The sequence below is a fragment of the Helianthus annuus genome, chromosome 14 (genome assembly GCF_002127325.2).
Source record: "Helianthus annuus cultivar XRQ/B chromosome 14, HanXRQr2.0-SUNRISE, whole genome shotgun sequence".
NCBI lineage: Eukaryota > Viridiplantae > Streptophyta > Magnoliopsida > Asterales > Asteraceae > Helianthus > Helianthus annuus.
The window spans coordinates 107,618,015-107,635,937 of record NC_035446.2 but is presented as its reverse complement, the minus strand read 5'-3'; the positions used below and the strand labels follow the sequence as shown (position 1 = coordinate 107,635,937).

The window sequence follows — 17,923 nt, the reverse complement described above, 5'->3', positions numbered from 1 at the left end:
TGGTTATAAGTTCCCGTTGGAGGACCGACGGCCTAGGTCTATTATCAATGTAGTTTACCAATTCTTGTTGATCGTCCGTTTCTTTCATACAACTCCAATTTTCATGTGACCTACCACACCCTTCACAAGCCATAACCGAGACTGTTTTTGTCATTTCCAATTTTTTTATTTTTGAAGAAAGGGCCTCGATTTGAGCTTGTAAAGAAGTGCTTTCATCGACCTTATGGGCGCCCGGGGCAATAGATTTATTGCCTCGGGGGGTGTGCCATTGAAAATTGGTTTGAGCAATTTCCTCAATTTGGTTATATATTTCATGCGGGCGTCGATTACCTAAAAGTCCCCCGGAGCTAGAATCAAGTGTCTGCCTTATATGTGGCAACAATCCATTATAGAAAGTGGATACTTGTTGCCATATCGCAAGGCCGTGATGTGGACACTTGCGTAATAACTCCTTGAACCTTTCCCAAGTTTCATATAAGGATTCCCCATCCTCTTGTGAATATGTATTAATTTCAGTCATTAATTTAGCCGTTTTAGCGGGAGGGAAATACTTATATAGAAATTTTTGGGCTAGTTCATCCCAGGTGTTTACCGATCCAGCTGGGAGGGCGTTGAGCCAAGCTTTTGCTCGGTCTTTTAGTGAGAAAGGAAACATTCGGAGGCGGATGGCGTCATTTGATGCTCCATTGATCCGAAAGGTATCACATATTTCTAAGAAATTAGTAATATGTAGATGAGGATCCTCGTCCGCAAGCCCATGGAAGGTTGCGGAGTTTTGGAGCATTTGTATCAAATGCGACCGAAGTTCGAAGTTATTAGCTTCAACATTCGCAGCATTGATAGCGGCGCCTAAGTTACCTACGGTGGGTCGTAGATAATCCATGAGGGTACGTTGGTCCGCCATTGGGGTTGAATCACCCGAAACCTTCTCTTGGTTTTTAGCTTTTAATCTTTTTCTGAGAAAGCGTTCGGGTTCTTCTAGAGGTTCTTTTATGTCCTTATTAGAACTGGAGCTCATACACTATGTAAGATTGGCGTCGAGTTCCAAGTCCTGCAATAAAAACAGAAAAGAATGCTGGTCAGAAGGTTCACCACGGCCCCGTGTTCAGCGAACACGGCCCGTGGTCGGAGTTACAGTGATTGTTTTCCAGATCCCAGTTACTGGAAGTTGGACACGGCCCCGTGGTCAGCCTTCTGTAACTTGGAAAACTAAAAACTGCCAGTAACAACGCTGGGCACAGCCCGTGTCCGACCAGGCACGACCCGTGCTGAGCTCTGCAGAAGCTGAAAAACTAAGAATATCCTAAAAAATTAAAAAAGAGAAATAAAAATATGATTAGGCCGTTGATTCCCAACTTTCTTAAAATCCTTGTGTCCCCGGCAACGGCGCCAAAAACTTGATGCGTGTGTAGTGTAATATAATTTAGATATATAATTAAGCCCTTTTTACACCTTTAGCCAAGTTTTAAATTTATAAAACACGATATTCATTAACACTAAACACACATATGGGCAAGTGCACCCATCGTGGACGTAGTATAGTGTTGGTAAGATACCGAGGTCGTCCAAGGACACAAGAGCTTTTAATACCGGTTTATCCTCAACGTCTAATCAAATCAAAAGTTAGAAAAAAATGTTTTTAACTAAGAAAATAAAAACTAACTAAATGCTGAAAAATAAAATAAAAATAAAAACAGATAGACAAGATGAATCACTTGGATCCGACTCGTGTATTAGTATAACCTTTGATTATTTTCGCACTTTTGCACTTGTTTAAGAGATTATCTTAGTTATTGTAGTAGGCCCCTCTTTTGAAGGCGACGTTACCCTCAACCCAGTAGTTTGAGTCAGCAAGGATACAATCCTAAAGGGTTGGATTATTGGAAGATAATGAATTAAGTTATTAATGCAAATTATGGTAGGCCCCGCTTTTGGCGGTGACGTTACCCTCGGCTAAGTAGTCTGAGTTAGCAGGGATACAGTCCTAAATAGCCGGGTTATAGTATTAATAGTAGTTAACTTATGAGGGGGTCAAAGAGTTTGGATCCCCGCCATCCAATACCTATGGGCATTGAAGGAGATCCTACGAAATTTAACCCAGGTCCCTTGCACGACCTCTAAACGCTGAACAAGGGCAAGACCCTTACCAAACCGTTCCCTTAACCCCTGACCAGGTAGCCAACATACCTCCATATAGACCGTGGAGATATGAATGGTGAAAATCTTTTATTTTATATAGACAGTAAAATAATGCCAAGACACCACGGACAAACGATAAGGAAAGATCACCTTCAACATAAGCAACTAGTTATTAAAGTCATTAATACAAAACCAAATAAAAAGTGCAAAAGATTAAAAATAAAAAGTATTATACTAAACACTTGTCTTCACCAAGTGATGTAAGAGACTTAGGCAAACATGGCCTTGATTGTCAAGAACTCTTACTATCAATCTTGGATTCCGAGACCACTCACACACTCTACGATGGACAATGGATGATGGTGGTGGATGATGGTGTTATGGTGGTGGTGGGTGGTGGATGAAGTGTGAGAGAGGTGGTGTGCCAAGCCTGCTGTACTTTCACCACGCCCCCGTGCTCACTGGACACGGCCCCGTGGTGGGCAATAGAAGCTTCTACAGGTTTGTCTTTTCTGCTGCTTCTTGGGCACGGCCCCGTGCTGGCTGAGTACGGGGCGTGTTCAGGCTTCTGTTTTCTCTTCTTTGCTTGGGGAGATGCCGTTGAGGGTTCGGGCATTCTACTTTTATTCCTTTTCTTGTATTTATGTTAGAATTAGCTGTCTTTTTGCTTCTTTTGTGAATTTGAGCTCATTTCATCCTAAAAATACAAAAGGAAGACAAAAACACTCTTTTTCCAACATTAGTACTTAAAAGTGTTAGTTTTATGCCTTATTTGATGTAATTTATATGTTGCATTTTATACACATCATTTGCTCCTGAACGGAACATAATTATTCAAGAAGAGGTTGAAAGACTATTGAAATCCAAGATGATCAGAGAAGTCAAATTTCCCAAATGGCTGGCAAATGTGGTAGTGGTTCAAAAGAAGAATGGGAAATGGAGAGTTTGTGTAGATTACACAGACTTGAATAAGGATTGTCCTAAAGACCCATTTCCTCTTCCTCACATCGACTCAATGGTGGATGCTACCTCTGGACACGAGATGTTAACCTTCATGGATGCATCCTCAGGATTTCAGCAGATTCAAATGGAACCTTCTGACCAGGAGGATACTGCCTTCATGACACCAACAGGTATTTATTGTTATACAGCTATGCCTTTTGGTTTGAAAAATGCAGGTGCAACATACCAGAGATTGGTAAATATGATGTTTAAAGACAAGCTGGGGGACACCATGGAGGTATATATTGACGATATGGTGGTGAAATCTAAAAAGGCTGAGGATCACCTCCAGGATATCAAGGGAGCATTTGATATCCTGGATCAGTATAACATGAAGCTAAATCCTGCCAAGTGCCATTTTGGAGTGGGGGTATGAAAGTTTTTAGGATACATGGTGACCAGAAGAGGGATAGAGGCAAGCCCGGAGCAGATTAAAGCTATCCTGGATATAAGATCACCCTCGAATATGAAGGATGTTCAATGGTTAACAGGCCGAGTAGCAGCATTGAACAGATTTATTTCAAGATCCTCGGAAAAATGTAAGGAATTCTATGATATCCTCAAGAAGAATAAGAAGTTCAAATGGGGAGCAAAGCATGAAGCAACCTTGCAGGATTTGAAGCGATATCTCTCGACTGCACCTCTATTGATGAAGCCTGAAAATGGTGAACCACTATCCCTATACCACGCAGTATCAGGGAATGCTGTAAGTGCCGTCCTTGTAAAGGATCATGAAGGTCAACAATATCCTATTTATTATGTTAGTAAAAGTCTGTTAGATGCTGAAACTAGATATTCTCATTTAGAAAAAATTGATATTAGCCCTAGTTATGGCATCGACGAAGCTTAGACATTACTTTGAAACACATAGGATTCATGTTAAAACTAATTATCCTATTAAAAATGTGCTTAGGAAACCAGAGATGTCCGGTAGGATGGCTAAGTGGTCAGTGAAGTTGAGTGCTTATGACTTAGTATATGAACCTAGAAATGCGATAAAGTCTCAGGCTTTAGCTGACTTTGTGGCTGATTTCAGTAGTGACATTCAGGATGAGGTAGACCTAGAAGTCCAACAGTTAGGAGAATCTTCAGGATCCTGGACGTTATATACTGGTGGTGCATCTAATGTAAGAGGTGTAGGTTTAGGTATACTACTAAAATCGCCACAGGGGGACATAATACCCCAGTCTATTAGGTGTGAATTTCCTGCTACCAATAATGAAGCAGAATATGAAGCTTTGATTACAGGATTAGAATTGGCTAAGAATATGAGTATCAAGAATTTGCAAGTATATGTTGACTCCTTGTTAATTACTAATCATTTTAATGGATTCTATGCAGTCAAGGGTGAGAAATTAATCGAATACCTCGGTATTCTAAAAAAATTAGCAGGATATTTCGATATTTTTACACTTGAACAGGTACCAAGGAAGGATAATGATGAAGCAGATGCCTTAGCAAACCTGGGATCATCGATCAGGATACCAGACGGGACCCCAATACCAATATTACATATCTTGTATCCTGCAACGAATCCTCAGGATAAAGAAGTAGCAGGTATTCAGGATCCTGGAGCGGAGTATCCTGAAAAGGATCCTAAATCCTGGACGGCTCCAATCATGAGATATCTCAAGGAAGGACATATCCCCAGAGATGAAAATCCTAAGGCATTTAGGATGAAGGTATCATGATTCACTATTATAAACAATGTTTTATACAAGAAATCTCTTGCAGGACCGTATTTGAGGTGCTTGGAGGGTCCTGAAGCCAAAGAAATACTTCAGGATATACATGAAGGGGATTGTGGTAACCACACTGGGGGTAGGTCATTGTTCTCCAAAGTATTAGGACATGATATTATTGGCTAACGATGAGGAAGGATGCTGCAGAATAAGCTCGAAGGTGTGATGCATGTCAAAGGCATAGTAACATACTACATCAACCAGCTGAACCACTATATCCTGTATTGTACCCTTGGCCGTTCATGAAATGGAGGATGGATATAGTAGGGAAGTTACCAAAAGCTTCGGGAGGAATAGTCTTTATGCTAGCAATGATGGATTATTTCTCTAAGTGGGTTGAAGCTGAAGCATTTGTCCAAGTTAGAGACCAAGAAGTAGTATCCTTCATAAAGAGGAATATCCTGACCAGGTTTGGGGTACCAGCTGAAATCATTTGTGATAATGGGTCCCAGTTTATAAGCAAGAGGACTACTGACTTTTGCAAGAGTTGGGGAATCAAAATGATTACGTCTACTCCGGTGCATCCTCAAGTGAATGGACAAGCAGAATCCTCAAACAAGATAATTGTCAACAACTTGAAGAAAAGATTAGGGGCCAAGAAAGGAAGATGGGCAGAAGAATTACCCTTTGTTTTGTGGGCTGATAGAACGACGGTAAAAAATGCAACTGGTCAAACCCCGTTTTCCTTAGTATTTGGAGCAGAAGCAGTGATCCCGACAGAAATGGTGATACCCACAGCAAGATCCAACCTCCGGAATCCTGAGCAGAATACTGAAGTTCTATGCCAAGAGTTGGATACTATTGATGAGACAAGAAATGCAGCACGACTAAGAATGGCGGCATATCAACAAAGGATATCCAGAACATACAACAAGAATATAAGGATTAGAAGGTTCAAAGTTGGAGATTGGGTGTTAAGAAAAGCTTTTCAGAATACTACCAATCCTACTGATGGAAAGTTGGCTCCGAAATGGGAAGGACCATATGAGATTGAATCAGAATCAGGAAAAGGTGCTTACCGACTCAAGGATATGGAGGGGGATATGTTGCCGAGATCTTGGAATGCTATACACCTTAAGCTTTATTTCAAGTGAGCTTAGAATTTAATTTCTAACTCAGGAGGGTATGAATTCTATCTCTTTTAATTGTGTTTGGTTTAATTTATTCTTTGAAACCCAATACTGACTTAAGCATCGGAGGGGTGTTAGCCAAGCTAACACCCACCTTAGTTTTGAAATGTTTTGAAGTATATGCTTCGGGATGTAGCTCCAGGATACACACTCAGGATGCTTTGGAAGATTAGAGGATTGGCCCCCTCTCTCACGTATAAGGGATCCTGATCCCTTCACAGGTTTAAAGGTATTCACCTTTCATCCGAATTGGGTTTAAACACCCCGCCTGGAGCGCAAGTTATTCGGGAATAGTTCAAGGTAGCGGGACCAGTCCATGTAAAAGTGGCTGACAATTTCGTTACTGTTGGCTATATCCTAAATCCTAAAGGTATATGAGGATTGATCACCCTCTCTCACGAAAGGGTATTTTCATACTCTCTAAGGTTTAAAGGTTTTCACCTTTCTAAGTCTTGGAGTTTATACACTCCCGCCTGTAGAGCACGAAAATTTGGGATTTTCCCCAGAACACAAGGGATTTATCTCCAGTACATTCTTGGGTTTTACCCCTGTAACGCGAAAAAATTGTCTATAATTCGAACTGATATCCAGAAGATTTCTAAGTATTTGAAGACATTGTACACAGGGGAAATTCCTACTGAGGCAACGATGTAAAGCTCAAAGGATAAGGCTCGGACCTAATACTCTAAGTATCTCAAACAGGGAACATCTTGGTACAAGGAATTGCAAAAAGGATTGAAGTTTGGAACTTGGGTTACACTCTAATCCTGATATGATCTTTCCTTTGTGAATCTTACACAACTTGATTGAACTTTTGAACTCATATTTAAAGGATATATTCTAGAGATATATTCTCGGGATATGATTCAGGATATTTGGTTGGAACCTTTGGGATGCAATACTTGGCTTTAACAATCAGAGTTGGATTTGTTTATAAATTCTGAGTAAACTATCTTTTTCCTTTGAAAATTTTATTCGAATTAGTTGATATTTTGAAAAATAAACTATTTTGAAAGAACTTGTCCAAATTGTTTGGATATTAAGAAGTCCTATTTTACGAAAGTCTGCGTAGGATATCACTGAGTATATTGATCAGGATACCTTCACAGAAATGATAACACTAATTTCACAAAGCCGAAATCTAAACTAAGTAATGCATGGCAAAAATTTAAGAGGCTACAACAGATAAGTCAAAGGCAGGTTATATTATTAACGAGTCAAAAGTTGTGCTTTTGGTTTCACCTTAAACCAAGTCCCATCCACCAAAAGCACATTTAGTTTTTACCATATCTACATGACGGTTAAAGGTTTTATCTCAAAACGAAACCTGTCCACCTTCAACCGTTACGATATTCAAAACAGATTATACTAACCGATGACCAACGGCTTCATCCTAAAACCTAGGACCCATCCACCTTTGGTCATCATATTGTTCTAATGCAGGAAATATAAATTGTTCAAAGACGGGAAATGTAAATTGTTTTACAGACCATGACCATGAAATTTTAAAAAAGTGGGCTCCGGCCTCAGCACATATATCCATCATTGCCCACTTCGCTGCTTTTAAGGGGAAGCACCCTCTTCAATCATCGCTTCGTCAGCATCCGCACCAGCATCGCCACCAGCATCACCGCCAGCATCATTCCCAGCATCCACGTTGGCATCAACCACATCCTCGGTCACTTTAGCAGACTCTCCAGCAACAGGCTTCACGGGATGCTCCACAGGATTGCCGCCAAGATCCCCCAGTCTTGCCTCCCAAGCCTCAATATTCAATGAGGGGCATTCGAATCCCAAGGCCTTGGCTTCATAGGCCATTTTCAATCTAGCCTGGAGAAGGGAGACAACCACAGAGTTTTTGAGGCTTTCCCGGTATGTGACCATGTCATGCTCGTGTTGGACTTGGGCAGCATCAGATTTGGCTTGAGCCTCCTGAGTAATATTCTTGATGGCAGCTTGGTGATCTTGGGTCATGGCCTTATACTTAGCTTCGTAGTGTTCAGATTTGGCGGTAGCGATTGCTGCTTGATCTGTGATGGTAGCTTCAGCCTTCTTTAGTTTGCTTTCTAGCATGACGTTTAGGCCACATGCATCCTCATAAAGGAATACCAGACGTTCAAGGCCCTGCAAGGTAAAGAAACAGGAATTATTCTAAATGAACATTTCTACTTAGCATATGGTGCATGATACAGGTCAGGATACTAACCTGGTTAAGGAAGCTGGTCATAAATTTGCTGGATTCCGTAAACCCGTGGTTCTCAAATGGGAACACGTGAAGTGTAGCGGGAGGTTCAGCTTCTTTTCTCTTTCGAGAACTAGAAGCCCGGGTACGGGATGTCGGAGGAGCTTTAGGAGCAGTGGTGGTCTTCGAGCTGATAGGCTTCGGTGTGACGGATGACTTTGGATGGGATTCTTGCTTGGCGGGTGCGAGGCTAGAGTAGCTGTCCAACTCATCGAGTTGGAAGCCTTCGAGGTTGATAACTGGCACTGCATAAGGGAAGATGTTTTAGGCTTATTATATCTCTAAAAATAATAATCGATTTAATATAATTCCTGATAATATGCTTACCAGACATGGTGGAACTTGATCTTTGACTTGAGCTTGTGAGTAGCAGGTTAAAGGTTCTTTCACCCTCGGGAAGCTTGAAGATTTCTTTTATTCTTCCTTCTGATTCAGCACTGGGGGGAGCTAGCTCTTTGAAGTTTGCTGCACAAGAAATAAAAACGTCAGATTTAGGATACAGTTCCAAGATAGCCTTGGGGATATTCCAAAAACCCTAAATCCTACCAGAGGTCAACCACTTCACCGGAAGGTCAAAACCCTTAGGGATGGAATCCCTTTTTACGAAAAAGAATTTTCGCTGCCATTTATCCTCATTCTTGGTGGCCTTGAGAATAAGGGGTTTGTTGGAAGTCGAAAAAAGCAAAAATCAGCTAGAACCGTGAGACTGGAGGCGATAAGAGATTGGCAGGTCCTCGATACAAAGGTCGGGACAGTTGTAACACCTCGAATTTTTGTGTCCAATGATGTGTTAACACGTGTCATTTGGCTACACGTGGCATCTATAATAAATAAAGGACTAATTTTGACAAACCTTGAAAGTATATAAATTCGAGGGTTATAAATGTCAACAAGGGTAAATATACTGTATAGTATCCCTAAATAATGCTTGAACCTTCAAACGAATAAATTATAGATCGTACAAAAACAAAACGCGGAAGAAAGTGAGAGATTACAAACTACAGGGGTTAACTGTGTCAACATGTTTAATAATACCTCTGAGTGACCCTTTAATGTTCCAAAGACTTTGTAACGGTATTATACCCTCACTAAAATAATATATATGAATTTCGCGAAGTTTCGATATGAAACGAGAAAGTTACGATCGAATTCGTAGAAGAAGGGTTAAAAGCGTCAATAGTGAAAGTTAAGGCTTTCCAATATAATTAATAAATAAACCGGGGACTTAATAATGCGGGTAAATAACACGAGGCCCCTATCGGTAAATAACCGAGGGCCAAACCGCAAAGTTACCCCTTCAAACCCGAAAGGTCAGGTAAATCATTACGAAAGATTTCGTTATTAATGGCCGGATTCTGCAATCATTGCAAAAAGATTTAAAAATTCTAAAATCTTAACCCTACGCGGCCCGCATTACATAATGGGTTAAGTTGAGGCGGGCCGCGAGCCTCCTCAATAACGAATCTGATCTTTTAATCCCAGGCGGCCCGCATTGTAAACGCATGGAACCTCCATGCGGGCCGCATTGGACGCCCAGATGCAGAAACTTTGTGTTTTCTTGACTTTTGAGCATTGTGAACGATCAACCTCCAATAAATGAGGCATGGGTGCCCCCTACTCGACCCATACACCTCTGGGACACCTACCCATCACCTCTGGACTATTGTGGTGGTTGTAATGATCATAGAGGCTTGGCATTTGCTATAAATAGCCACCTTATGCAACATATCATTCACAACATCAAAACACACACCTCTGATCATTTCAAGAGCTCTCAAGTCCTTTTTCTCTGCTCCATATTCAAGTTCTAACTTCTGTAAGTTACCTTGATCATCCATTGTTCAGTTTATGCTTAGTTGTTAGCTAAAAACCAAACCGTCGTAACTACGGTTTGACTTTACAATAAATCAGTAATGGTTCAGTCTTATGACGAATCAAAAATGGTTATGAGTTGGTATTTATGTGGGTATTAAACCTCTAAAATGGTTCCCCCTGATCACCACTCTAACTATGTCAAATATCGAGTCAAACGTGCGGTTAAAAAGTCAACAGAAAGCTATTTTAGCGATTTATGCATAATCTGTAATGTATATGTTATGGAACCTGTTTTAACAATCATAAAACATGATAATAAGTATATAAACTTGTTTGCGCTCGTTTGAATCGATCATTTGCTATATTGAACCGGTTCAGAGCCGAAAGTCGCAAAAGTTTGACTTTTGCTTTGACTTCAGTTCTGACCCGTTTTAGTGAGGTATAAATATACCTTAGGACTCTCTTAGGACCAGGTCACATGTTGGTATACGCCTCTGTGGTCGGTTCATGAGTTATCCGAGTCTTTTACGTATTTCCGTCATTCGCCTAAAAGTTGACCGTAACGGCCTTTTAAAATTAAAACGAGTATTTCGGACACGTGAACGGACCAAAACCTTGCTTATTAAATTATAAGCATGTCCTTAAAGTTTCACGTCAATCCGAAGTCTAGAATGAGAGTTATGCTAAAAGACGCACTTTTAAGAAAGTTTTGTAATTAACGGCGCAATTAGCATAACGCCCATCTAACCCAAGTTTTCGTCACCAAAACTTTTACCCACTGTGGTAAAATAATATTTTGGGAATTTTAGAGATTTTTAATAATTTTTACCTTGCTCATAACCTGCGGTTATGGCTACGGTTCGGTAAATACCGAATATGCCCTTTTTCGCCAAAACGGGAGTTCTACAAGGTCTTTTGACCCGATTCCAGTTGCCACTGGTTTTAAATAATAAATAAAGTATTTTAAGCTTTTTAAGCTGTTCGGGAAACTCAGATTTCCTGTAGAACTCGAAAATCCCTTTTAGAGTCTTTAAAATAACCGACAAGCCCCTACGGGGCATAATATTAACTTAAACTCGTTACGGGCATTACGGAAGGTATCCTACTGATACCAAAATACTTTTAAGGCATATTGACTTTGGAAATAAGCGTAGGACACTTATGGTTAACCGTTTCCCCTGTTTGCGCACACGGTACGGCTCATGAAACTAGTTTTCGTGCAATAGCCGATATGGGTCAAATTATATTATTTGAACCCCAAAATCCAGAGTATGAACTATAAACCCATATAAAACAAGTCACTGAACTTGTTGGGTCCAACTCATACTCCATTCTCGGTTTTCGCCTTTTCGTGCGAATTAACCATATCTATATATCGGAATCAACCGGTTTAAGCTACGGCTAATATAAGGACCGTTAGGATTCTAAGAGGTTAATTAAAACCTTCGTTCCAGATTAGGAGCCCCAGTAAAAGCTATCGGTGACTTGATCTAAATTAAGGATTAATACTTGCAAAGGTAAATACTTTAACTTATTTCCCCTATATGGGCTTGGGTTACGGTATATTAATACCGCTTGATTGAGCATTATATAATTCCATCGCTTAGGTGGTTAATTGATTAAATATGATCGGCTCATTTAAACAGTTTTGTTGCTTATATGCCTTTGGGGGGTTTAATGACCGTTGTCCCGGATATCCTTGGCATCATTTTACGAAATGGCCACGACCATCGACATCCCGGTGTAGGCGTACACCCTGTATAAAGTGTCGACATTAAAATTAAAAGACGTAGCCGTTGGTTTTTGTACTACGGTTTTACGCAAACGTGGTGTGTCTATAAATCTTTAACCCGGCACGACCCGGGCTACTGAACGCATAAAAGAACATGTAAAACGTTCACAAGATCATTATGAATTTTCCCAAGTTATAAAAGAGTTTGTGCCTTGTGCATTCAAATCAATTTTAATAAACATTTTCAAATGTGTCAGTTGAATGTATTTACCAGTGTAAACTGACGTATTTTCCCCAAAAAGATTAAGTGCAGGTACCTAAACGTAATTGGCTGGTATTAGCTCCCTAGCGTCGGGATAAGTCTCGCAAGCTTGATTGCAGTATCTGATGGAACAATATTTTATATCTATTTACGATCCACTGTGGATATATCCAACCCCTGTAATACATTTTGATATTACGATCAGAGGTTGAAATTTATATATTTATCTTATGCTTCCGCTGTGCATTATATAATTGTGTGGTTTGACTATATTGTTGCCAACATCGTCACGGTAATCCCCCACCGGGCCCACCGGTGAGACACGTGGAAATCGGGGTGTGACAGGTTGGTATCAGAGCCAACATTGAGTGAATTAAACACTATCCTATTGTGTTTAATCTCAGTGACACAATTGCACGTACTTGAGTCTAGACAATAACTTAGGACAAATTCGGATTATTACTCCTTTTTGTCTTTATTTTCGATTGATTTTTAATAAGTTTTGGAGCAGGAAAATGCCACCTGTTATATTCCGAGGAAGAGGAAGGGGACGTAGAGGCCGAGGAGAAATCGTGACACATCACGATCAAGAAGCTGGACCATCTGGTACAAGACATCCTTCGATGACACGGAGCGAAGAGCCACAACGACGAAGAGATCTTTACGAACCCGCGAGGCATTCCACTTCGCACAGCTCGACGCCATCCTACCGGCACTCCTTTGGGCCAGATTCCGAAAATGATCCCAACAACCCACAACCTTCCTTCATACCTCTACAACGTTCGGTATCGCACCGAAATTACGACGACCCTACTCCATACTACATAGGTCAGTTTAATCCGGCTGACTACATACAGGAACCTTCAGGTTTTGTTCCACTAGGGCCACAAGACCATTTCTCTGAAGATCCCATGGAGGAGGATGAGGATCCAACTGAACCAGCTCGTGGTACGCCCACGCATCCGATAGAAGTTTCCGATGGGTCATCCTTCCATGGAACGCCCTATCAAGGACCAGACAGTTTCCAAGCGATGTTTGACCGACATGAGTGGTACTACACACCATCTCGACAGACATCTCAACAACCGAGACATCCACAGGATCCCTCTGAGGATTCACGCTTTGAGGCAGTTACGCCACCACCTCCGCCACCGGCACAACCAGTAATACCTGATCCGCCAAGGCGTAGGAGGACAAATGCTCGTATGTCTACACGAGGAGGAGGGGGTATCCACTTCAGCACTCCTCGACATTCTAGTAGTAGCCACTATCCGCCACTACAAGAAGAAGGACCCTCAAGTCCTATACAGGAGGCGAACTCCGCACCAGCTGCACGAAATTCGCCACCATTTGGGTATGACCAACCCATACCTGCTTATACGGGTCCGACGGCTTACAACCCGTTCGAACCGTCACAAGCACAATACAACTACGGCTATGAGCGCGACCCCTATGTGGTGTCGGCAAGATATAATGCGCGCTACCCTGACGGAGCACATGGAAACATGGGACCACCGGACTACTCAGCTCATGGGTATCCAATACCTCCCAGACCTCCAGTTCCGCATCAAGCGCCACAACCACGTTTCTCTCCTCCTGAACAGGAAGAAATACTCCATCGACTAGATCGAGTGGAGAGAGAGTTCGAGGAAGAAAAGAAGAGCCACCGAGGATTTCTCAAGGGCTTGGCGAACCTACTAAAGGGCAAAAAGAAGAAACGTGACCATTAGCCCTTAATAGTAGTACTACTGTAATGTCTACTTTGAAATAAGTCCCTGCGTGGACAACTTATCGTATTTCAGTCCCTACGTGGACTTATATTTAGTCCTTGCATGGACACCTATCATGTATTAGTCCCTGCGTGGACTTGTCACTTATTTTAAAACCTCTCTGGAGGTATGTATTATTTGAAAGACCCGTTTAGGGCAATATGTAATTGTATTTGAGATTTTGGAATGTATCTTATGAGTTTTGTTTTAATATATATAAAAATAAATCAAAACCATTCCTTTTATATTGATCTGCCTAAATAAAGAATCTTAAAAGGTGAAACCTAGCTTGGGGTCTGTTAAGATCTAGTCAAGATGGTACGACCTAACTGAAAAGATTCTGATTCCCAGTTAACCTCTGTACGCATGTTAACAATCATGGCAGATGTGATTCGTTAAAATCACGCACGTCATTCTTATACAATAATCCCTTGAGGATTTCAAAACCCAACTAAATGATTTATAAATCGTGGGTTAAAACACCAATGAAGGTGATCAATATTATAAAGACATCCATTAGTGATGCAATGCCTACGGGCCAGTATTATAAAGACATCCATTAGCGATGCAATGCCTACGGGCCAGTATTATTAAAACATCCATTAGTGATGCAGTGCCTGCGGGCCAGAATTATTAAAACATCCATTAGTGATGCAGTGCCTACGGGCCAGAATTATTAAAACATCCATTAGTGATGTAGTGCCTACGGGCCAGTATTATTAAAACATCCATTAGTGATGCAGTGCCTACGGGCCAGAATTATTAAAACATCCATTAGTGATGTAGTGCCTACGGGCCAGTATTATTAAAACATCCATTAGTGATGTAGTGCCTACGGGCCAATATTATTAAAACATCCATTAGTGATGTAGTGCCTACGGGCCAACCATATTAAGACATCCATTAGAGATGTAGTGCCTATGGGCCATAATAATTGTCTTATAAAGACAAAAGGCAGTGGTAGTCTATGACTCTCTGTCAGAAAGAGATAAAAGAACTACGGTTCAACTCTCTATGCCTTTGATTCTCTGAAATCTCGGCTAACATTATAAAACATCATCATGATTAGGCTTTATGCCGCCAGTACTATTTATATAGTTAAAATAGGATATATTCAAATCCTAATATTTAATGAAATAAAAAGTTAACCAAATATGGTCTCTGTACCATGGTTGACAAATTGTCATAAAAGACAATCATATAATAATCTCCTGAATTAAAATTTTGTTATCTTCTGTAACAGATTCAAGTTACAATGGCGGATCCCAACGGAGAGAACAGCCACACAAACGAAGATGACTATGACAATGCGTCAGTGCATTTGACAGGCGCACAACTGAAGGCTCTGATCGACAATGCTGTTCAGGCAGCTATTGATCGTCAACATACTGAGTCTCAAGGCAGAACTGTGTCAAAACCACCCTCTAAACCAAAGACACACTCCAAACCACCCTCTGAACCCAAGAAAGATGACGACAAGCACTCGTCTACTGAGCACAGCGTTCATCGCAATAGAGAATATACTGATGCGTCAAGTGCTAAGGGTTGCACCTACAAATACTTTGTATCATGTAAGCCCCGTGAATTTACAGGGGAGAAAGGTGCGGTTGATTGTATCACCTGGCTGGACGAGATGGACACGATAGTGGACATCAGCGGGTGCGCTGAGAGGGACGTGGTTAAGTTTGTGTCCCAGTCATTCAAGGGCGAGGCCCTGGCGTGGTGGAGAGCTCTGGTGCAGGCTTCAGGTAAGTCTGCCTTGTACAAAATGTCATGGGGGGAGTTTATTGCCCTCATAAAAGAAAACTATTGCCCTCAGCACGAGGTTGAGAAGATTGAGGCTGATTTTGTCTCACTAGTGATGACAAACCTGGATTGTCAAGCATATCTGACAAGTTTTAACACTATGTCACGCCTGGTGCCATATCTTGTGACACCAGAACCTAGAAGGATTTCCCGTTTCATTGGGGGCTTAGAGCCGGCGATTAAGGCCAGTGTAAAGGCTTCTAGGCCGACGACCTTCAGGTCAGTTACTGACCTCTCCTTGTCTCTTACACTTGATGCTGTCCGTCTGAGGGCACAAAGGAGCAAGGAGGCTGAAAAGCGAAAACGTGAGGATGATACCTCACGAAAGTCTGGGAAAAAGCACCGTGGAAACGGTGAAGGCAAGAGAGGGTCGGAGGCAAAGAAGGAGGGGCAAGCTGATGGAAGACCTCACTGCAAGGTCTGCAAGAAACCTCACTCCGGGAAGTGTAGGTTTGCGTCTGGTTCACAGTCGCAACAAAAGACTCCGTCCTGTGGGCTATGCAAGTCCAAGGATCACAAGACCGTGGAGTGCAAAAAGATAAAGGATGCAACCTGCTATGGTTGTAACGAAAAGGGGCACATAAAGAGTAATTGCCCTAAGTATGCCAAGAAGGCGGAAGAGACTAAGAAGTCAAATGCGAGAGTTTTTCGCTTGGATGCAAAGGAAGCGGTTAAGGACGACAATGTGCTTACAGGTACTTTTCTCGTAAATAATATATTTGCAAGAGTACTATTCGATTCTGGCGCTGATAAATCCTTTGTAGACCAGAAATTTTGCCAACTACTAGATATGCCAATCAAAACCCTTGACGTGAAATACGAAGTAGAGTTAGCAGACGGCACGATCGAAACCGTCTCTACTGTTCTAGAAGGATGTGAAATGTCCATTAGGAACCATTCTTTTCCTTTATCTCTACTTCCTTTCAAATTAGCGGGTTTTGACATTGTGCTAGGCATGGACTGGTTATCCCGTAATCAGGCCCAAATCATTTGCGGCAAAAGGCAGATAGTTTTAAAGACTCCGAGTGGTGAATCTCTTACCATTCGAGGGGATACGCATTACGGATTGCCCGAAGACGTATCTATGCTGAAAGCTTCAAGGTGTTTGAACAGAGGCTGTGTAATTTACATGGCTCAGGTGATAATTGAAGAACCAAAGCCGAAGATCGAGGATCTTCCTGTCATTTCTGAATACCCCGAGGTTTTCCCTGAAGAACTACCTGGTTTGCCACCAGATAGACAAGTGGAGTTCAGAATTGACATCATTCCTTGAGCAGCTCCGATAGCCAGAGCACCTTACAGATTAGCTCCGACGGAAATGAAAGAACTGAGGACCCAGTTGGATGAACTGCTGGCGAAAGGTTTTATCAGACCTAGTTCATCTCCCTGGGGAGCTCCTGTCCTATTTGTAAAGAAGAAGGACGGATCGATGCGGTTGTGCATCGACTATAGAGAGCTGAATAAAGTTACCATAAAGAATAGATATCCTTTACCAAGGATCGATGATCTATTCGATCAGCTGCAAGGAGCAAGCTACTTCTCCAAGATCGACTTAAGGTCGGGTTATCATCAACTAAGGGTCAGAGATGAAGATGTACACAAGACTGCATTTAGGACTCGCTATGGTCATTACGAGTTTCTAGTGATGCCTTTTGGGCTCACAAATGCACCGGCTGCGTTCATGGATCTCATGAATCGCGTGTGCAAGCCGTATTTAGATAAATTCGTCATAGTCTTCATAGACGATATCCTGATCTATTCTAAAAGCCAAGATGACCACGAGAAGCATCTCCGTTGCATTCTCGAATTACTACAGCGTGAGAAACTCTACGCCAAATTCTCGAAATGTGAATTCTGTCTACGAGAAGTTCAGTTTTTAGGACACGTTGTGAGTGAGCGTGGTATCCAAGTGGATCCCGCTAAGGTAGAGGCGGTCATGAACTGGCAAGAGCCAAAGACGCCTACCGAAATCCGTAGCTTCCTGGGGTTAGCAGGATACTACCGGAGATTTATCGAAAATTTTTCGAGGATTGCTGCGCCCTTGACTTCTTTGACCAAGAAGAAAGAAAAGTACATTTGGGGCCCAAAGCAGCAAGAGTCCTTCGAAATCCTGAAGCAGAAACTAAGCAACGCACCTGTGCTGACATTACCAGAAGGTACAGATGAATTCGTGGTTTACTGCGATGCGTCACACACAGGCATGGGGTGTGTGCTTATGCAAAAGGGCAAGGTGATTGCCTATTGCTCAAGGCAATTAAAGGTGCATGAAGAATTACACCACCCA

The 17,923-nt window shown here is 41.8% G+C and overlaps 1 non-coding gene across 1 annotated transcript; it reads left to right on the top strand.

Annotated features, from left to right (window-relative positions):
- The first annotated feature begins 419 nt into the window (after nt 1-419).
- LOC118486863 lies at nt 420-526 on the top strand. The gene has a single exon (XR_004880030.1). It is a non-coding gene; the product is annotated as a small nucleolar RNA R71 (small nucleolar RNA).
- Nucleotides 527-17,923: the final 17,397 nt, after the last annotated feature.